Raw genomic sequence first — 6,563 nt, 5'->3', positions numbered from 1 at the left:
GAGCTTAACTTGAGCACTGGCCTCATTAAGCATCTTATTCCATTTAGTTCTTAGGGATTTGGCTGAGCCCTACTAAGTTAACCCACACAGTTACCTGCCTCAACAAGGAAGTCTCAGAGAAGAAGCTAATGTCAACTGACGTTGCTGTGTAGCAAAGGAAGATACTGGTATTTTATGCTACCTTTAAATTTAAGGGAAGCAGGGTAGGGCAATAGAAACTACAATCAGAAGACCCAGGTCTTAATCCTTTCTTTGCCATCATCTTCTAGCGGGTGACCTTGAGCAATTTCCTGCTAACCAAGCATTGACATTGTCAAATTCTATAAAAGGGACATGGATTCCCTTTTTAGAAAGCAACTTGGCCTCCCGTTCAGACCCACTCACTCGGGAAAAGACTCAGTTTGAGAGGGGGGACACAGTTACACACAAAGAGGTACCTTGCTGTGTTATTTATCATAACAAAAAATAGGAACCGATCTACATGGCCAAGATTAGGGGGTTCAGTGCTGAGCGTGGAGTTAAGAGCACAGACTCCCGTGCCAGACTGAGTGCAAATGTCAGCTCAACCACTTGTTATGTGACCTTAGGCAAGTCACTTGAGGTCTCTATGCCTCAACTTTCTCACCTATAAGATGATGATAACAATGCCTACTTCATAGAGTTAGAGGTTCAAATGGGACGATTATGTATATACTTAAAGCAGTGCTAGACATAATTCATTATTACACAGCCATTAATGATAAAGTCGATGGGTAAAAATGGGAGTTGTTTAACGAGTACAGAGTTTCAGTTTTGCAAGATAAAAAAGTCCTGGAGATCTTTTTCACAACAATGTGAATATACTTAGCATTACTGAACTGTACACTTAAAAATGGTTATAATGATAAAAAAAATTAAGTTCATGAAGCGATGGTGATAACAGGGACAATCATGTGTTATACTCTTGACTCAGAAAAGGACGCAAATTTACACAGTGTATGAGCAAAACAATGTGGAAAAATGCAGGGAAAAACATTGGGTTTCCCCTTCCCTTTTTCGTTTTTGGCCGCCACTATTCCACCGCAGCCCCCAGGGTCCCAGATACCTTTCCTTCATTCCTCTTGTCAAAGATGAAAAAGGCCAATACAAAAGGATAACAATGACCCCCACCCCCAAACGAAACTGTCATGGACTCTAAAGAGGAACAAACAGGAGCTAGAGAAACGTTGTCATTTACTCAGCATTTATTGGGGGTCCAGAAGCCTGACATTTATTCTATACTGTGTATGGATTCGTCATTGCACAGACGAAGGTCACATTCCACAAACCCTACTGCCGAATTAAAAAGAAAAGGACTTTTTTCCCCCTGCTCTGCATTTCAGAGTTTAATGAAACATTAACCCTTTAATAATAATAATAATCATAAACCTGTAATAATTCAACTGCAGCCTAAGCGCTTTTGCATTGCCATATTTCAGTTGGAGGCTTTGTGGGGCAGGTCTGTCCTGGCTTTGCAGGAAAAGGGCTTCGCCAGGTGATCTTGCTTCCCAGGGGCTCCGGATTTTCCGAGGCTGCCTCGGCCCCGGCGAGGCGGGGACGTCCCGGCGACTACGCCACGGCCGGGCTCCCACCTCTGAGGTTTCTCAGGAAGGCGGGGATGGGAGGAGAGGGTATTTGTCATTATGCTTCTGCGATAAAGCATGCCTCCTTGTTCCCCAAAAATAAAAAAATTAAGAAAAAAAAATTAATGTCCCCTATGGAAAATTAAAATAATTATTATTTTTAAAGGGAAAGAAAAGAACTTTGTCTTGCTTTTCGCTTTTTCACCTGGGCACTCAAAGGATATTAAAAGTCGAAGAGGAAAAAAAAAAAAAAAAGGAACGCCTCCACCCATGGTTCCACTGGGGCTCGAACCCAGGACCTTCTGCGTGTAAAGCAGACGTGATAACCACTACACTATGGAACCTTCGCGGTAGGCCCGTGGCATCATTAGCTTATTCATAGTCTCACATCAGAAACCACGCCTCTGCTGAAACCCCTCCCCTCCTCGGTAGCTCCACCCCCCGCCGTGGCTCCGCCCCGCTTGTAAGATGAGGTGTTCGCGGCCGAGTCCCGCGCTCCGGTTGCGGCGTTTGGGCATTTCGGGCAGCCTGCCCGCCACATTCGTCGCCTCTGTGACCAGGGCGAGACCAGGGCTGGGATTACTCTCCTGAGAGCCGCCCCGCTAATCACCCGTCCCAAACTTTCTCTCAGCTGCGACGTCGGCGGGACCGCCCAGCGGGCGGAAGCGGACCAGGCTGCGGGCCCGGCAGCTTCTGGCAGCTTCCCTCAGTTCAGGAGGGACGCGTGCTCTCCCCGTTTCCCCCTGGGCGCGCTGAGTCGCTTCCGGCAGCACTGGGGACCTTGAGTCCGGAGCAGGGCGGACGGGAGCATCACTTGGAACCAAAGCTTCCGGCAGCACGCGGTTTGGGGGGTGGGCTGGGGGTCATTGTCCTAGCGGCGTGTATGTTGCCAGGGCTGGAAGAGACCCCTGGTTAGTGGGCCTCTTCCCCGAGGATGTAGGCTCCTACTGCTCCTCTGACATTGTCACAGGATTCCTCGTCTCCCGAACCCCGGACACCCCCCCACCCTCCGCGCCCACGTGGGCCGAGAGGCGCAGGACTTTTGTTTGCTCCTATTTGGCTGGGCTGGGGTGGGGGTGGGAGGGGCGGTGTAGATGGGACACCCCTTTAAGGCTGAGGGTGATGAAGCAGGACCAGCTACAAGATTTGAGGGGCCCAGTGCAAAATGAACATGCCAGGTGTCCTGTTCATGAGTTACTAAGAATTCCCAAACGGTGACAGCAGAGCATTGAACCCAGCGCAGGTCCCTGCGACTGCACAGGTCGTGGCCCATGAACTTGTCCTTGTGCTTCCAGGACTGCGGGCCTGAGAAGGTGCTGTAACCAAACGCTGCTATTACGAAGGGCTCCTGTATGGTCTCGCTTCTTGGTTTTCATCGTCAGTGCCATTTGCCCTCCCTAGTGCTTTTGGAAGGATCTTCCTCACCGTCCTAGGATTGCTCACCATCCTCGGACTTGAAAACCTACTTAAAACCATTGGGGCGGGGGTGGGGGGGTGGGGGGGGGGATCTTTAAGTGCTGCGTTGAACATGGCTGAAGGCCGCGGCTGTCTCCCCCCATCCCCCCACCCGTGTCTTTCCCTGCAGCTGGCAGAATGATGGAGAAATGGTACTGATTGTTTGAAAGCAACCCCTTCAGCCAATTGCTGTCTTCCTGGGAAGACCCCTGGAAGAAACAGGTGGGTGGAAGGCGCGCTAGTCCGGGGAGAGGGGCATAATCTGGATTCTGGTCCTACCTTGGTTACTCATTAGCAGTGTACCCTCGGGCCACCTCCCAAGCCTCAGTGTCCTCCTTTGTGAGATGCATGGGTTGGGTTAGACGCCCCCACTCCCCCTCTGAGTCTCACTGTTATGGCTGCTTTCCCCGTGGGAAAACGGAGGCAGGAGGCAGTTACGGCCACGGAAGTTTTTTCCCAGGAATAGAGGGAGGCCTGCAGCTAGTGCTTGGGTTCTCCCGTGCCAGGTTTCCCGTGTCCTAGTTAGCTCCCTGTGATATTCCTCATGGGGCCCGGTGCAGGATGCCTTTTTTGCGGATCCCTTTCGAGAGGCCTCTTGAGCGCTTGATGCGGACGACCGTGACTGGGTAGGAGGCTGGGTTCATGAAAGCTCCATTTTCCTGCCAGTCAGCGAACCGTGACTCCCAGGATGCCCGAGAAAAGGCTGCCACGAATTGGGCCAGTTGTGTTTCGGTTTCTCTCTAGGGCATGGTTTGCTGACCCTCCAGCTTTCTGTCTGCCGTCGTTCTAAAGGGAGTGCAGGCTTTAGCCAAGTTCCCACACTTACGTCACAGAGAGAAGAAGCTGGTTCACCTCTGATGCATGCCACGTCGGTCGGTTTCTGCCCCTCGGGAGGAACTCTTGTTCCTTTTTTCCATTCTATAGTATCTTTCTTAAAAACATTCTTTAATGCTTATTTATTTTCGAGGGAGAGAGAGACAGCGTGAGTGGGGGTGGGGGGGCAGAGAGAGAGAGGGAGACACAGAATCCGAAGCAGGCTCCAGGCTCTGAGCGGTCAGCGCCGAGCCCGATGCGGGGCTCGGACTCACGAACTGCGAGATCATGACCTGAGCTGAGGTCGGAGGCTCAACCGACTGAGCCACCCAGGCGCCCCTTCTTTTTTCCATTCTGATGAGGAGGGAGGCTTTTGTTCCACTCCTCCGCTGCCCTTGCAAGTGTAGTCACGATCTCTGTTGTTAGTAAAGCACAAGATGGTTTACAAGGCACTTTTGCAGACATTCCCGTGAGGCAGCCATGGTAAGTGTTACCATCTCTGCTTTTCAGCTGAAGAAGTTAAAGCCGACGAGTTTGAAGGCCTTGCTTGAGACCATTCTGCCAGTGAGTAGCAGGGCCGGGCTTATACTCAGTCTTATGATACCGAAGTGATTTATGGGACCCATGTCCGCGTGAAGGCTATGCGTTGTTCCCGGAGGAGTGCCGTTGCTCTCTGGTAATATTTCATGTGTATGCAGGGAGGAAATGGATCCCTTTTATTCTTTCTTTTGTCATGTTAAAATGAAATCCTCGAGGCACATGGTGGGGCTCAGCGAGTTAGACATCCGACTCTTGGGTTTGGCTTAGGTCATGATTTCACGGTTCATGAGTTCAAGCCTTGCGTCGGGCTCCCCACTGACAGTGTGGGGATTCTCTCTCTCCCTCTCTCTCTGCCCTTCCCCTGCTCGGTCTCTCTCTTTCTCTCTCTCTTTGTCAAAATTAAAAAATAAACATACATACATATATACGTACATACATAAAGAAGTAAAGAAATAAAATGAAATCCTCGAAAGCAGGCACCGAAAGCCTGCCGGAAACAACTGTTGATGGCTTTGACCTTGAAACTGTCCCCATCATGGAGATCCCTTCAGATGGCCACGGTTTTGCCGGGCACTTCAGGCAGTTCAGTGAGATGTGTGAGGCCTCTCACCCCGCCGGGGATGCCCATAAGCATCCGAGCAACTGTAAGGCAACTACCTCAACAAACTAGTAAACAAGGACAGACTTTTGACTCTTGTCATCTCTCAGATGTTTAGGTGGCTTCCCCAGGGTCTGGCTTCACTGAGGGAAAGCAGCTCAAGCAAAGAAACCACCTCCCCGAACACTGAGCTCACGTAGGAAGCTCAATTTATCCGATTTCATTTAGAAACGGTTATGCTTGGTCTTTCAGGAGCGTGCTCAGTATTTACTGAGAAAAATAAGTCACTGCCCAAGTTTTACTGAGAAAATAAGTCCCTACCTTAGCAGGTCAGAGCTTACCTTCTTGTCCCCCTTTTGCAGCTCCTGTTCAAAACATTTGCAATTAGCCCACTGGAATGGGTGTTTGATATCTGTTGCCCTTTTTGCCCACCTACCTTTTCGTAGTCCTCGGTACCCCTCTGTCCTCTTCCCTAGCTCAAACTCTGTGGCCACTTTTACCACTCGTTTGCCCTCGTCTTGCTTGTACTTGTTGGCAAGACCACCGTCTTTGAAATCTAGCTCTCTCCCGACTCTGCCCCTGTTCGTGGTCCCAAGAAGAACACGTATCCAGGCCAACTGGTTTCACTCTAGATTCTTGACCACTTAACCTCAAGCGAACCCTTAATGCGGCACAGAATCGTGTCTGTTTCCCCCGTCCATTCATTCTCCACCTCTCCTCAAGGGCGGTTTCGTACCTTCTCTCCCTCAACTGCCTGTGTCTCCTCCAGCCTCACTTGCCGCTGATGAACGTGCTGCCTTTTTCAGTGAAGAGATGGAAGCCATCAGAAGAGAACAGTGGGTACTTGTGGATTCTAGACCAGGGCCCCTCCTGTGGATCAGGGCTTCTCAACCATAGCTGTGTTCACATTTGGGCCCGAGTAGCTCTTTGTCGCGGGGGTTGTCCTGTGCACTGTAGGATGCCTCTACCCACCCGATGTCCACGGCACCCCTCTCCTGACTTGTAACAACCCAAAATGTCCCCTGGTGGGGGTGAAGTCTTGGGGGCCACTTGGCAACGTCGGTGGACACTTTTGGTTGTCATAACTTGGGTGCAGGGGTTGGGGATAGGACTGGCACCCGGTGGGGAGAGACCAGGGATGCTGTGAAATATGCGGCAACGCTCAGAACGGCAACTACAACGAACGGTGACCCAGTCCCGAAATGCTATGGTTGAGAGATCCCGCCCTCGACGGACTGGTTGCGTACCCACCCAAGTCCAGCCCTCTGCCTGCTCTGGCCTCCTCTCTCCTACGTCATCATCCACCTTCTCTGTTACATCGTTCCGACGGACATACAAACATGCTGGGACTTCTCCCGTCATTACAATACCTTAATCCCATTTCTGCCTCTAGCTACTTCTGTTTTGTTGCTCTCCTTTACAGCTGACCTCTTAGATGTGTCTGTAGACACTCTCTCCAATTCGTCTCCTTTCGGAAGCACTTTCCCTTCCTGGCTTTTAGGGTACGGCCCTCTCCTGATTTTTGTTTCCTGCCCTACTGGTTGCCCCTTCTCAGC

General features: G+C 50.9%; 1 non-coding gene across 1 annotated transcript; it reads right to left on the bottom strand.

Moving 5' to 3' along the window:
* Positions 1-1,872: 1,872 nt before the first annotated feature.
* On the bottom strand, positions 1,873-1,945 carry TRNAV-UAC (transfer RNA valine (anticodon UAC)). Its single transcript has one exon. It is a non-coding gene; the product is annotated as a tRNA-Val (tRNA).
* Positions 1,946-6,563: the final 4,618 nt, after the last annotated feature.

The sequence above is a fragment of the Panthera onca genome, chromosome X, assembly GCF_046562875.1.
Source record: "Panthera onca isolate mPanOnc1 chromosome X, mPanOnc1 haplotype 2, whole genome shotgun sequence".
Lineage (NCBI taxonomy): Eukaryota > Metazoa > Chordata > Mammalia > Carnivora > Felidae > Panthera > Panthera onca.
The sequence above is the reverse complement of the archived record's forward strand: the minus strand, read 5'-3'. Positions and strand labels throughout refer to the sequence as shown.